This window comes from Oenanthe melanoleuca, chromosome 11 (genome assembly GCF_029582105.1).
Source record: "Oenanthe melanoleuca isolate GR-GAL-2019-014 chromosome 11, OMel1.0, whole genome shotgun sequence".
NCBI classification, from domain to species: domain Eukaryota; kingdom Metazoa; phylum Chordata; class Aves; order Passeriformes; family Muscicapidae; genus Oenanthe; species Oenanthe melanoleuca.
This window is the reverse complement of record NC_079345.1, coordinates 11767382-11783686: the sequence shown is the minus strand read 5'-3', so window position 1 is coordinate 11783686 and position 16305 is coordinate 11767382. Positions and strand designations below refer to the sequence as shown.

General features: G+C 40.2%; 1 long non-coding RNA gene across 1 annotated transcript in view; it reads left to right on the top strand.

Annotated features, from left to right (window-relative positions):
• Positions 1-234: 234 nt before the first annotated feature.
• Positions 235-16305, top strand: part of LOC130257851 (uncharacterized) — a 52861-nt gene continuing 36790 nt past the window's right edge. The window contains exon 1 of the long non-coding RNA XR_008841390.1: positions 235-373. This is a non-coding gene — a long non-coding RNA (uncharacterized LOC130257851). The remainder of the gene's footprint in view (positions 374-16305) is intronic.

Sequence of the window (16305 nt, the reverse complement as noted above, 5' to 3'; positions counted from 1 at the left end):
CCCTACTGGAAAACAGCTGGGGACTGGCTAAAATAAGGTGCCCTTTATTCAGGTAGGGATTTACCTTGGAGTGCTGGACTTGCACCTCTGGATCAGCTTTGGAATAGTCAAGTCTTAAAAATAGCTAATAATTACTTAATAAATAGTAGCTGTTACCAAATTCCCCTCTGCTTTGGAAGGTCAGTGATTCCCAGGTGACCCTGATGCAGGCTCACCAACTCATGTCTGCTGCAGAGCTGTGCCAGAGCAGTGCTGGAGGAGTGGCAATTCCCAGCACTTGCTGATCTCATGGATTTGGCATTTCATGAGACAGAACACGAGGTCTCTGCTGGACTTGGGAAGGCACACTCACATTGGTGGTATTGACTAACAGGTGAGTCTCAAATTGCAATTTGCTCATCTCTGACTGGGCCCAAGCACACATGAAGAGCCTTGTTCCACTTGGATCTCTTCTTGTTTTATGTCTGCACTGGCTGGGGCAAGTGATTACACAAACCACAGGACAATGGACATCTGTCCTGGATCTTTGTTGCTGGAACATCCCAGCCAGCAACACCAGAGTCTCAGTTTGTGTAACTCAGTGTAATTATGAGCATGTGCTTTCAGGAGAGCCACTGCTTTGTGCTTTACCACATCTTAAGAAATTTCCTGATGCTATGTGATCATATCAGCTGCAGAGAAATCCTAGTAAGCAAAGATTGGATCAATTCCAAGTGTCAATTCAGAGTCATAGACTCTAGGTTGCTATTTTTTAAATTCAGTTTCTTTTCTTGGAAAAAAAGCAAAATCTGGCCAGATCCAGTAGCTTTGATGTGATGAACAGTTCATTATCTGCTTACTGAAGCCTTCTAAGCAGATCATTGATTATCAAATTTAAACCAAAATATTTCTTCATCCTTAATGGAGAAGTCTGCTACAATTTAATAGTGAAGCTACAGAATATTAATAGTGAGCTTAAAGAAATTGCTCTGTATATCTCCAGAACTCCCTGTTGCTTGTTGTCCAGCTGTGGCAGTATGAATGGCTTACAGAAGAGAACACTGTTGTCCATGATTTTTACAGACAGAAAGAGGCTGAGTCTGTTCACAGCAGCCCCAGCACTGGAGCTCCTGGGGAGTTTGCAGCCCCTTCCCATCTGTTTGTTTCTCTGGCCACCAAACCATGCCCTGGGGATGTCTGCTGTCACAGGGTGCATTGTCCTTCCAGAGCTCTGTGCCTGGTGTTTCACTTAGGAAGTCCTTAAGACAACAACAAAAGTCTTCCAAATAAATTGATAAAATCCAGCACATGCCATTTCTCCCTGACTGCTTCCCTTCAACCTGCATGTCAATGGTTTTTTTAGTAATTCTCCCTCCGGAATAATTCTGTACAATTTTTATTCTGCCAAATCAGTGAATTAATAGTCAGTGAAGTTTCTGGTCATGGGGGGCAGGTGAGGGTGGGCTCACTGTGCTTTCCAGTGTGAAGTATATTCACCTGTACCAGCAACTTCTCAGAAAGGCAGATTTAGAAAAATCCCAAGTCCTCACCTTGATGCCCAATTTCCAATTTTAGGAAATATGTGGCTCTCAAGCTTCCAGGCAGACATGAGCCCAGGATGACCAAAGCAGATAATTGGGTGTGCAGAGCACTTGGGACAATTACCTTATTGCCTTATTCATTCCTGTGAGGTGTTAGCCCAGACACCCAGGAATGGTAATTTAGATGTCATGAGGAGTTATTGAACTCCTCATGTAGGAAAGATTTGTACAATTTGCTGTGAGTGACATCTCAGTGTCACAAGGGGGTGACAGCTGGATGATAACACCACTTACTTGTTTCTACCCCCATCAAAAAGAACAAAAACCTAGAAAATGTAATTTGTTATAATAATGATTTTTAAAAAATTTGTCAGATTGTAAGAATGTTTTGCACTTGGTGCTGTACAACTGAGGAACTAAACATGACCCTTTCCTCAAAAGGCTTTCAAAGTAAAACTGCACTAGCCACAGAAAGATGGACTAACACAGCCCTGGTCAATATAGCAGTCTGTGAGTTAAATATTTGTTCATTTGCATGGCATAAAATGAGTGTCAGTTCTGATTAACTGGGCTTGGTTAGAAAGCTGGAAGAGTAGCACTGCCAGCACAAACTGGAGAGCAAGTCAAAGACAGGATAGAGCTGTGTAATTATCACAAGAGTTGTAGGCAAACAGGAGATTCTCCTATGCAGGAAAGTAGTTCCTGATTCCCATTTTGTGTTAGTATGGGTCTGAAGAAATGAAGAAGAGCAGTAGCTTAAATCAAAACATAAAACTCTAGTGAATGTAGCTGGGGAAGATTTTCACCCCTGCATTGGTGACACAATCTGGAAGAAGTGCTGCTTCTTAAAGAAGTAGACTGTAAGATTTGGAGAAGAAGGCCAATTTCAGTTTTAGGACATTAGTTCTTATTCCATGAAAATTCCTTTAAGACACTAATTCAGATCAATAAATAACCAGAAAAACTCCTGGACTACACTTAGGCCACCACTTGAGTGTTTCAAGGATATAACTTAGAAATGTGATTTTCCCCCACCCCCATCCATCCCATCCCACAGAAAACTTGTGATTTTATGTGCTTTTTTATGCATGTATTAAACAAATGGCACAGCTGAATAGCTTTTCTTAAAAACTGGACATTCACCAAAAAGAAGTTTGCCAGCACAGACAATTAGGCTTTCTTCTTTTAACAATAGATTGACTGACTGGCACATTTGAAATGCGAGCGTATTTTTTATTCCTCCGTTCACCCTTTGAGCTGATAAACATGAACAATGGGAAACAGCTGGGACAGGAAAACATTTTAGTTTGTATTTTCAAAGCAAGCAAGAAATAAACCCATCAGTGGGAGCCAGATCACATCTTCTGCCTTAGGGGTAGTCAGCAATTGGGGGGAAAAATACGATCCATATTTTTAATCAAACATTACATATTTATTAATGTGCAGCTGGCCTATTGTGTGCATGATTTTTTTTCTTTAACGCTGTGCTGCGTCCGTCAGCCTGACATTGTTCTGTAACTGACATTACTCCATAAGGAGCTGGAAATGCACAGATTTAATAGGAATCATTGAGACAATTGCTTTCTGTATTATTAGGTCTGTGTGACGTAGGTACCATCTGAAATTCAATTTTAGAAGAAAAATAAGATATTGTTCTATCAAGGCAATTTTGTGCACCTGTGATACAGTAAGAACATACACCCCCATGCTCCTATTTTCCTCCTCACTCATCTCACTTCACGGCCATTTAATGATATGTGCCACTCTTTTGTTAAAAATGTTTGCCCAAATGTGTTTTGATGCTTATTGAGATTAAACTTTCAGTACATCTCCCTGGTAGCAAAGGTTGGGCTGTTCATTAGTTGGAGGTTTGGCCTTGTCAGGTTCCATTGACTGCTGGCTAAAAGGATCACTTTATCATCATTTGTCTGCAATGGAGACAGTCTTTATTCAGCCTTGATTCCTCTGGGGTCACAGCTGTCATAACTTCACTTGCTTTATAATGCAGACCCCAGTTTCACAATCCCCTTAGGTAATTGTCTAATAGATTCAGTTTACCTTAATATAGGTAATATGTTATTTACAAAGGAATACAAGGGAAAGTAGGGACAATATTGCTCAAAACATCCCCCTCCTAACCTACTGCTTGGGATCAATCATTTGGAAATTATGTTAAACCCAGTTCTCATTTTGAACCCAAAAGGGAAATATACCTTTCTTTCTGAGTTTTACTCTGATCCTTCTGCTGCAAATCTCTAGACTGAGCCCCCAGGCCTGGTTTTTTTGTTGGTGAAAGTTGAGATAACTCTGCAAATTTTGATAAGGCTATGGCATTTTGGAGAACAAGGCCTTCATTTGCCCTTGCAGTTCAGATCCTGCATCTTTTATGTGCTGAAAGCTATAGTTCAATTTAACTTGAAACAGTCAGTTTGAGTTAAGGTCAATGTGTTAACCTTTTGGGGCAGAAAGCAGCAAGGGCAAGGATGGGCTGCTGCCTCTTCTTGCCCAAGGGGACACCCACCCTGGTGCTCTGAGGAGCATCTCTTTTCCCTGGAGCTCCTCCAGTTCTGCACCTCTTGACAAAGGAGCTGGAAATGAGACAATTTCCTCCAAAACAAGGCCAAAGAACCAGCTTGTCTCCATTTGATTTAGTAAAACCTGAAATCTTTTTACAAAACCTGGAAGAGTTCCATCATGAGCATGTGAGAAGCCCATTTTTGGGTGCCTTGGTAACCAGTGCATTCCCCTTGCAGGTCAGCTGCTGCTTTTTGCAGAACCAGAAGCAGCTTGGCTCCCCATAGGAGAGCCGAGCAATTTCCACATTTAGTCTTCTTTAAAATTCTTATTAAAAATGAGGGAAAAAATTGTAGCTCAATTTTCACACTGGTACTGCTTTTACAAAGTGCTGGCAGCTTCAGTTACTCTAAATAAGATATAGTTCTCATATTTTTTATTTTGTATCTTTTAAGGATTACACAGAAGCAATTGTATGCTTCACAGAAAGTACTTGCTGCACTATGTTCTTTGTATCCCTACCAATAAAAATTTGCATTTCACTATTTTTCAATAGGAAGAATGAGGTTTCCAAAGTATCTAGAAAAAGCATGTAACAGAGACAGTTCTACATCAAATTTCTATTACAGATTGATCCCTCTTTGAAGGTAGCTGCTTAAGAGGAGCAATTTCAGAGACTTTAATCATTAACAGAAAACCTTGATGTAAAGTAAAGCATAATGAAAAATAAACAATTTGTGGTGGGAGTCTAAACTTCAAGAGGGAAGTTGTACTTTGGATGCTCAGATCCACAGAATGGTCCCACACCTGCCTCTGCAGGAGGATTCACACACCAAATCCTTTCTACAACTTACTGACTGGCTATTTATTTTTCAAAGTTTTTCCTGAATGAGTGTCTGTATTTTTGAAACAAAACATATATTCCATCAATGGCATCTCCTCACAGTAAAATTTCTTTCAAATTCCACTCAGTCATACCTTGTGTGTGAGCTTATGCACCAGCATATGTTGAATTTCCCAGCTAATATCTTAACTAGAAGCTGATTTTCACTTGAGCTTCTAATTCAATGCCACAACTCATTGCACTGCAATATCTTAATTACAGTTGGAGATTGATAAGCAAACAAGGAAATGCAGCTGTAATGCTGTGGAAAGTTACCCTTTAAATATTAGCTTTCATTTATTTTTTATTATTTTTTCCCAAATATCTTCCATATAATAAATTAATTCAAAATAGCTATAGAGCAAATAAACATTACACGGGGGAAAAAAAAAAGCAACAAAAATCCCCACAACCCCCAAAGCAATTTTTTAAAGGATTGCATAAAAACTGGATATAAATGCCTGTTTCCATGTGTACTGCTGCACATCCATGAAAACAGCCTTTAAGACAACTCATCTTACAAAGGAAAATGTCACTATATACAGTGTTGAACATTAGAAGCACTGCAGTGCATTCATCTGCTTGCACCCCACTTTGATTACTGTACAGCAAAGATGGCCACAAGCACTCAGAAAGTTTTATTGAGGCTTAAATCTTCATTCAAATGATGTAAAGGGGCATTGAATGAAGATTTAGAACTCTATAAAGCTGCTTGGCAGTGTCTGTGGCAATCTATGCCACATAAAAACTGAAATGCTTCTACTTTCTTATTGAAACATTTCTACTGTAATTCTTTAATATTAGGTAGCAGCCACAGTGTTGGGACATTATCACATCTGGGAGTATTTCTCTTACTGAGGGTTTGCCTGCAATCAGTTGTGCAGGATATTATAGAATGTTGATGTCTAGGACATAATGGAAGAGGAATTGTTACTGCAATTACATATTATTATGCTTTTCAGAAGATAATGCGGGTTCATTCATGTGAGTATTTTGAACTAGCAAATACCCTAATTGCTTACATGTCTGTTATAATCCCAAATCCAGTTGACATATCTGATGTACTGCTGCATTTTAATCTGGCCACTTGCACGTGTCCTCTTGATTTTCCTCTGACCTGCATGAGCTGTGCAAACAAGGAACACGAGTGTCTTGCCTATTGCCTTTGCAGGTTTGGTCTGAGCAAACACCCAGGGGACAGAGAGGCAGAGCACTGCAACCAAGTGTACTTTTACCAGGAATGTAGAATTAGCCTGTGCAAGAGCAGGGTAAGTGCTAATGATCTGATTATGCTATAATGACAAATTTCTGAAAAAGTGTGTGCCCTGCTTCACCTCTCCTCTCCCAATGTGTGGGATTGATGGAGGATATGTGGCAAAGTATTCACCCATTCATTTAACCAGAAAACAAAGATTAAGAAACATCAGTATTCTGAAGCAGCAATCAAACTGACCTGCCAAGGAGTGAAGAACAGCAAGCACAGCCAAAAAGTGCTGCAGTTGTCTCTGTTATAAGTGCAGGTGTACAGGCAGCATTTTTTCACAGACTTTCCTGAGGCAGCAAGCAGGGCCAGACACCAACAGCTCACTCCATGGAACAGCACGTGGAGTGACAGAAAATGTCAAAGAAAAGATGTGCTTTTAGAAATTCCTGTTTAATAATCCACTAGAGGGAGCTTATGTATAACCTCTGCCAGGCCAATTATCTCAGAACCTGGTTTTGCATAATTAACAAAGATGAGATAGTTATGAGGGGGACACCTGCACTGCTGTTCTTTTCTTGATGTGCCATCCTGGAGCTCAGGAATGGCACTTTTGGAGTCTCCAGTTCTACCCAGAAGAGCCATTTGCTTTTCTCAAGTGGAATCAGCATTCTCATTGGCATCAGCTGGGATTCACCTTCATCACTGACACACTCAAACCTGAGAAAAAACAAACACTGCTGGGTGAGGGCTTACACTTAAAGCATTAGGAAACTTCACCTAACCTATCCTCTGTCCTTGCCTGTTTCAATTCTGACTGCAAACCAGAATTCAGTAGCTCTGATTCCCTCAGAGAAAACAGATAAACTACCTGGGCTGCAGACTTGGCTTCCTGTGTTTCAGCAGGACAAGGCTTCAGCACAGTGTTTGCCTGCCCCTGTTTGCTTTCCAACTGGAAACTGCCTCCTTTCTCTGGGAGACTCTGGTATCAAAATTGGTGTCCTTGACAATATTTAACATGCAAACACCTGCAGCTATTTCCTATAGTGTTAGTTAATAAAAAGACAGGTTTAACTCTCATATCAGAAATATCAACTTTAGTTTAGTAGCAGAGATGTACTTGCAATTACAATTCTAGCTAAATTTAGACATAAGACACTTTCAAGCTACATACCCACATAGTGCAGTCTAAGTAGTCAGATACATTATCAAAAAGCTTATCATAAAACTTGAAATTGCTGTATCCTTTACACTCAATGCCTCTTTTTCTTTCTGTTTTTTCTGTTGGAAGAGAAAACTTATGACTACACTTCAGCTGTCACCAGCTTTCAAGGTTATACTGATAGGAATGAGAAACATATTCCTAATCTGCATACCAATGCATTGAGAATGCAAAGGCAGTCTTTTTGCCATTGAATAGATGATGATAAGGTCTTAAGTCTTTTGAATTTCTTGTGTTGTACTTGTATTATCATATGATTTCTTAAGCCAAGAATGAATATGTAAATTTCTTGCCACTGACTTGCTCCAAAATAATGGACATTACACTTGCACAGTGGCAATTCAGAGTGTAAAATTGATTAATATTTGTTTTCAAAATGACATGCAATGATGTATGGATCCTTTTACAACTTAAATTAATACTTTAAAGAGATGAATGGTCTCTACAGAAGATGTTAAAGTTCAAGCTGAGAAATTTGCATATTTATATTACAACCAACTGATAATAATTGTCGAAACAGAATGTAATGTGGTTCGTTTTTCATTTTAATCTGGTTGTACTCAAACACAGGACCTCATTAACTTCCAGCAACTAATACAGCATTATCAGTTCCCATAAACCAGGCTTGCCTTGAATTTATGAATTTCAAAGACTATTTCCAGTGGTGAATTGCTGTTAAACACTGGGTCAGCCACTAGCAGGTGAACTCCATGTCAGATGCTGTAGAAGCATGAAAGTTACTTGGGCTAAAGTGCTGGAGAATCCCATGGCCAGGTGCCTACTTGTTGGCTGACACTCAGAGGCAAAATTAACCTGTGATATAAACATCTTGCCTTTGAAGGCTCACTCAAAGACAGACTGGTTGTCTCTGGATGACCAAAATCAGGAGATCCAACTTCATCCATTTCCTATGTTAGGCAGTATTCTTTGACATTAAAAAAGATAAAAACCCAACCAAAAGCAAGCAGATTTATCATTGAGATATGAGTTTTGGAAAAGAAAATTTCATAAATTTTGATTGAATATGTAAGCAAGCTTGCATGATATTGAGGATACAGCCCAAACAGATACTATCCACTTTAAATAACAGGGTTTAAATAACAGTAACAATAGAATTAGCAGTATATTGCTTTTCTGAGGAGAGAAATATAAAATAAGCATGCTTTCAATGCCTCAGGTAGTGCATTATACGTATTCTTATGAGTATTCTTTTTTATTTCCAGATATATCAGGAAAATGTACATCTCTAAGTTAGCAAGAAACTTCATAGCTCTGTGAATTTCTTGTTGTGAAATGGATATTGAATCTTTTAATAACAGTGCTTATTTCTTTATCTCACTAGAAGTTGATGGCTATAAAAAGAGGCAGTGTTGCTTACAGTTCACCATCTTCAACTGTTTTTAATTTTCCCACATAAGCATTAGTTAAAGACCCTCCTGTTCAAGAGATCTGGTGTGTGGCTGGTCTGGTAGGATGGAAGAGCAAATGTACCTTTCCTTTAATGCTGTAAAGCTACAGGAGCTCAGGACTCCAAGGGGCTCTCTGACAGCTGGCAATAGCTGGGTGTGGATACATTGCAATCTCCTAACTGTGTTCCTCCAGGGAAGAGGAAAACTTTCCTTAACTGACTTCCTGTAGCCCAAATGTTGTCTTCAGGCAAAGAACAGGACAGTTCAGGTCTGCCCTATGGCTGCTTTGTGCAGTGGTGGGAAACTCCCAGGAGCTTGTGAAAAAAGAAAGGCACACTATAGAAATTCTGTGGAGAAAGTAAATCTGTGCTTTGCTGAAGGGAATACTAAGAACTTTTACTTAAGTGAATGAAAAGCTCTAAAATGCCAATACCTGGAATTATGACTTATTTCCTAAGAAGCCATCCAGACTTCCCATTATAACCTCACAAAAAAACTTTTAATAGATATTTCTATCAGCTGACAAATCCAGGGAGGGCAACCTGTTCCAGTCTGTTCCAGCTGCACAGTGATCAGACATTAATTTGATGCAATTTTATAATAGTGCAAGAATTGACTCTTTGGATGCTCCTTGCAAAATGAGTGCACAAAGCAGGCCAGGAAGATGCCTTGTTGAATTTCCAAATTTGTAACTGAGTGGGCTATCTGCACCCAGGCCATCACAAAGCTTAAAAACTTAAAATTCAGAAAAAGGACAGGCAGAGCAGTGAAACATCTTCTCCAGCATGTAAACTCATCCATCCTACATGTTGGTAACCAAATGATGACTAAATAATTGATTTTTCATTGTGAAGGGTATGCACCTTCCCACAGAGCTCTGTGGGACATATTCACAAGTGATTTAAGAAAATGGAGGAGTGCATATCCTGGTGGCAATTTAATATCTAGTAGAACATTACCAGGACAGTAAAACCATAAACTGACAGAGGCTTGGTGAAGAATCTCTGAGCAACTTGGTGATAAAATGGCCAAAGAGACAAGATGCTGACAAAAAGCAAACATTGCACAGGTGGGGGGAAGGGAAGAGAAAACAATACCCCAAACCAGAAACACAGTATGGCATCCTAAATAATTTATTATCACTTAGCAAAGTGGGAGGGTAATTATGGACAGTAAACATTAACTCAATGCTTAGGTAAGGGATGGAAAAAACATTATTTATACAGAGCATCCCTGATTTGTGAATACTTTTCAGTGTTTGATCTCAAAGGTGGTATTACAGAGTAACATAGAGAAAAATAATAATGACAACAACATTTTTGAAAGGTTACTGAAAAATTAATTAGATAAAGTTCCTTTGATTAGGACAGGAAAGGTTTTGTGAGGAGTCCATAAAAATACTCCTTAACATAGAAAAGGTGATTTGGGAATAAATGGTCACCATTTCTCATAATACTGCATCAGTTAGGGAGTAGTCTAGGAAATTACAAAACAGCACTTATATAGAAATACATATTACTTTACATGTTTCCTATTTTATCAAAACAGATGATGTTAAAATTGTGTGTGGGTTCAGAAGGTGACTGGAGAAAATTCAGACAAGGAACATCCATTAGAGATTATTACACACAGTGATGCAGACCTAAACAGCAGTCCCTGAACTTCAGATTCTGGAAATAGCAAGAGTGCCATGGGGAAAGCTGCATTTCACTGCTGCAGCCTTGTGCCTGTGTTGGCAAAGCTCTGCAGGAGGCAGTGGCAGGGCTGGCTGCTGGCACAGGCACAGCCCTGGGGAGGAGGAACTGCCCAGAACAGAACTCAGGAATTCTTGTCCTGCTCTGCTCTCAGCACAGCAGATCACAGAACATTTTGCTTTTCAACCCCACCAACCATACTGGCAAATTTTCTTACTGTAGCAAAATTCTTTTCCAGTGAACTCAGGGGTTTTGTAGTGCAAGTTCTGGCAATCCCTGTGAGGCAATGAGGGCAAGTTAAGCCATCAGAAATATATATTTACACGTGGAAATTGTTAGCAATGCTGCTTCTCTTCTCCCCAGAGACAGCTCCATTGCCACAGCCTGGAGAAACACATGCACAGACACAGAGACACAGAGAAACAATCAATAGACACACTTACAAAGCCCCTTACACCGTGCCCTGCTCCATGGATTCTGATAATATCAATCATAATTGAGTTAGATAAAATCCATCTGACTTCCAGGATGCTGGGGTCAGCTGGGGACGCAATGCCTCACTTCACATCAATTACCACATGTAGTAAGGTGGTGGGAAGCAATTCCATTTGATAGTTTGCAGCTATAAATAATTATATGGCAATAGCAGTAAAGTTGGCTCTTGGGCACAATACAGAATCATGAATTTTCATTCACTTATATCTCAGAAGCTGTTAGGCCTCCTGGTTTGAAATGTGAACCCCTGATTAGGTGTATCAGTCTTTCCATTAATACCATATATGCAGCTGGTAGGTGCTTTTGAATGAATATTTTGTACTTTCTATTCACGAGAATATTTTCATTACAACTATGACCACATGATACATAAAGATTTATTAGAAATTGCTGTGACAAAGCAAACTTGGTTTCAGTCTCCTTTATTATCATATTCCACCCTTCATTCAGTTTAGGGTCTTTCCCATACAAGTCTCTGCAGGACTTCAGTAAGATTTTTTTTTTACATGTTGTATAATAAATTCTCAGCAATTACAAAACATACAGAAGAAAGCCGGTTTATTAATCAGAAGAATGGTCAAGAAAGGTTCCAAAAAGTATCAGATACATTTTTTGTACTTCCTTGCTTAAACCTGTTTATTTTAAAATACTGGTTTTTATTACGTATTCTGTATTTTTAAGAACATTAGTCAACAGAGGCAGAATGGACATAAAGTCAGATTAGGAATAAGGTAGAGCGTGGGATGGAGTTTAGGTGCTTTAAGTGTGAAGATCAGAAAGAATCAGGCTGAGGAACAGCTAAGGAAGGCTGGACAGGTGTGTACAATAAGAACAGGAGGATGGAGCAGAGAACTGGAAGAATTACAATGGCCAAAACTTCCTAAACATGCTGAGGTATCTCTAGGTCCACAAAAATGCAATAGAATTCATCTGACATTTTAAAAGCAAAAGAAGAATCCCACCACAAACAGCAGCTCTGTCGTGCACCACATTTCACCACAGATCAAAGAATGAACACAGGAACATTTCATGCTCTGTCCTGGAGGTTTCTGTGGTGGAAAAGGGGCTCATTTCACTGATGAGCTTGTTTTCAGGAGCCATTGAAGGGTTACAGAGCACTCACACAGATGAGGGCTGGGGCTGGAGGTGTTGGGCAGGGAAAAACAGCACTGGGGCAGGGACTGGAGCCAAATGATGTGAAAAGGGCCAACAAAGGCTGTGCAGTGCCAGGGAGGATTTAACAGTGAAGAACAGGGAAAAAGAAGCCTCATCAGCAAGATGATGATGATAGCTAGATTTTAGGAGTCTTGCTCCTTCTTTCACTCTGACCTGAAGACCAATTGTGAAAACCATTAGCATTTTGATCAGTAAGGAAAATCAAAAAATGTTCAGCAACCTGAGAAAGAATTAATCTAAGAAAAAGTCTTCTAAACAGAAGGAAGATTAAATGCATTAAGGATGTCATAGATATTTGAACGAGAGTCAATGACTTAAAGGAAAGGCAGATTACATGTGCCAAAGGAATGCATAGTTGTCACTAATTCTGGATGAGTCACTAAAAAATATTTCAATATAAAGGGCAAGGCTTGCTGTAGGATCAGGTAAGAACTGTATCCTTAATTATGATTTGATAGGACAGACCTAATTTTAGTAATGCAGCCTATGTAAAAATTGGGCATCCATTGCTTTGGGAGGCCCAGGTCACAGCCCACAGAGCAGCATCTTGCTGATCAGAGAACTGGCATTTACAGCATGAATTGAACTGCAATCAACAAGGAGCCTGATTTGTGTTCTAAATTGGTGTTTAGCAGCATGATCTGAACTGCAATCAAGGGAGAGCTCATAGCCTTTTCTAGGGGGAGCAAATGGATAATTTCCAATCTCATTGCACAAAATATTTGTAGCATCTTAAATTAGATTGGAAAAGATCCCAAATTATTTTAACATGAGATCTGTAGGTGAACTTTTTGAAACTGTTTTAGAGCAAAAACCTGCAGAAATGTAAAGGTTCTAGTAAAGGATTTACTCTAAGTATGCCTTTTATAATACTTCCTTATAAAAGGAAAAAGCCATTGTAATAGAACAAGTAGGTATTTTGTGGCTGTGTTTTTCACTCTCTTCCTTCATTAGTTTCTCTGCACACTGCAGTACCTTCATGAATTGTTTGGTTTTTCTTCAGCAAGCCAGAATGCTTCCCAGAAAAATTTCAACACATCTTGATGAGAGAAGTGTATTGCCTTGTGTCATAGGCCAGTTTCCTGATGTCACTGCTCAGAGGATACTTGATCATAGCATCAAATAATAATCCCTAGCCATATTCAAGAATTTGGTGGCCCTTACAGTGAACCTGATGCCCTGAGCATCATCCCACTGGCACTGCTTTCCCTGTAGCTATGTCATCAACTGGATGTTATACCACAGATACAATATTGCACAATATCCTCACGACTGAATATTCTAACACCACCTCCTGTGCTGGTTTTGTACATTTTGTGTTTGTCTTGTGTTTTATTTCTTCTTCTATCTCAATCCCAGCCAACGGTCAATGTGAAGATCTGGCTCCCCGGCCTGTTGCCATTGCTCTGCATATTCATGAGCAAAATCTTTCCATATCCACATGGCAAACCTTTCAAACTGTCATAAAGAAGAAATAATCACCTTTTCTCTAAAATCCAACAAAGCCCACCAGAGCTGTGTTCTTTGTATAATAGTTAACATTGTCACTAGTAATCAATTTATTTTACTGGTAAAGACAGTATTCTCATGACAAGTCAAAGACCTTTGGAAACAGTACATCTGTGCCTGCTATTTAAGCACACACAGACACAAAGAAGCAGAATATATTAGAAACAAAAAATATGTCAGCTTGTATAATGGTCCCATTGTTTGCTCTACCAGAGAGGGATTGTGCCATAACATATGATGCTGAATGTGCTTTTCTTGTTCTCCAGCCTTCATAATAAAGTATTTGATGCAAATACTCTAATCACATGGAGAAGATGCGGATGTTAGCTGTCCTTCCTTCCACTGCTATCCCTGCTGCCTCAGGAAATATATTTTTATGAATATTAAAAAACCCAAACAGTAAATTGATGGAATTCTGCTTTAGTGTGTTACTTTTAATAGCAGGTGCTTGATTCACAGTGGAGCCACATCACTGCAATCTTCAGCCAATGGCACCTCTCTTGTGCCTTCTCCATTAGGCTGCTTAATTATTTTGTAGAGTAAACCAGAAAAGGTAAAAAAAAAAAGGAAAGCACATACCCTATGAAATTGCTCCATATATAGCACTGTAACTGTATGCAGCCTGTACAGCACTTCCTGATGGGTAGTGCCCACAATTTACAGACAAATGTGCCTTTCCAGAGAGTAGGAAGAGGTAGAATAGGTCAGTTCATTTATTTGTAGCACTTTCTCCTGTGCAGGGGAAGTCTTAAGTCTAAGGTGAAACTTCAAATACACAAAGTGACCTTGAGTAGGAAGGAGCACATTAACCTTTAATTATGCTGCATGGACCATAGAATTACCCAGTGATAAAACAGTTCACCCAGTTCAATATTTCTGTTCCTACTCACTCATATATCAGTACTTGATAAAGAATAGGGAGCATCTGGCCACAAGAGAAAGACAGAGGGCAGGAATAACTTTGGAGAGGCTGATGGCCTGTAATAGGGACTGGCAGCAGAGAGGAGTCACAGGTCCACCCCAGCCACACCCCACAAAGTGCCACTCTCTGTTGACAGGCAACAAACCCCTTGGCAAGCCTGGCCCTTCCCTGGCTGTGCACAGCTCTGCACAGCTGGAAGCTGCCAGTTTTTCTGTAATGGGAGAAAGTGTCCCCTGTGAAACAAACAGGACAGGGATTCATTCCTTCATCCCAGCCTACTTTGCTGTAGTGCAGCTACATCCCATTTCTGTCAGAAGCAGCAGCCTCAGCCCTGTGGTACCTAGTGCTGCACCTTGTGGTGTGGTGCAGGAGCCTGGGAAACAGGGGAGGTCCCAGAGCTCTGCTTTGTGAGACTTAAGCATGCTCTTCCCAAGTTGTTTGGGAGGAATACCACAATGCTTCTCTGCTTGTCTGGATTTGGAATGAAAGGACAGAACAGGTAAATACTCTTCTGCTCCCCCTTCCTGGGCACCCACTCAATAATTGAGCTGTTATGTGCATGTCTACAGGAGAGTGTTGCATACACTGAAGCAGCACATGGGGCTTCAGAAAATCAATTGCTTCCTTGTTATATTATCAAATTTCATACTTTCTTTCCTTCTGGAAACCAAGGAAACTTTGTGTGTGTGTATCAGCCACTGCAGAAAGCAATAATGCATCAAAATCAACTTTAAAGCAGCACTAGTTAAGTGGAATAGACTAAATATTGTCTGCTGCAGCATGCAGCCAATATGAAACAAGCAGAAATAAAATCAGAGATACAAATAAAAAGCTCTGTTAAAGGTACTGATATTATGCACTAGGTCCATGTGGCCATTAACAGGAGCAGAAGGGGCCTCCAGTGGTTTGTGTAAGGGATGGAGCTCCTGGGGACCCATTAACAACCTCAGCAGCCCTTCCCCCAGACACTGGGCAATGAAACAGAATTCCTACATCTCAAAAGCCCACTCTATAAACAGAGATGAAATCTGAATATTCAGGCCTTCAGCCCTCCTGCTGAGCACAGCTGAACATGCTGCAGCTCAACTTCAAAGCCAGAGTCATGAGAAAGGAAGCACAGCCTGGTGGCACCAGGGCTGGGAGCTGGTGCTGGCTGGGCTGGATGGCTCTGTGTGTGTGCTGTGAAACTGTGCTCCAATGTACACAGCACATCTTCAGCTTTGCAAAAACAGGCTCAACATTTGGCTTTTCTTAGGGGCAAAAGCACCTAGTTATTACTCGACTGTTAATTTGCATTTCAAAAGGCCAGGCCAGCTCTCAATATCTCTGCTATATTATAGCTTACTGTGAGTAAGTTAATACTAAATATGATTTATAATAATTTAGACTTTGCAGTGAGAGCAGAGGTTATTTAGTGCTGGGGCCAGGTGCCTGAAGCCATGGAGCACTTGAATCCTGGGGCTGGGAGCATGCACACCCATCCCCATCACCAGTGCAGTGGGACCAGGCTCTAAGCTGCTGCTGGCCAAGGATGCAAATTCTGATTCCTGGAGCACAGTGGGGGTCAGGCTATGCTGCAACAGCCAAGACTGGTGATTTAAAAATGGTCATGGATTTGGAGATTCAGCTGGAGTTCCCTATATTGCTCAATTTTTGAATTTTCATCTTCTGCATGCCAAGCATATAATAAAATCACTGGCAGTTCAGAGGATCACTATCAGTGGTAAGTCCTCCAAACTTAACAGTGTTCTGACTTCCCT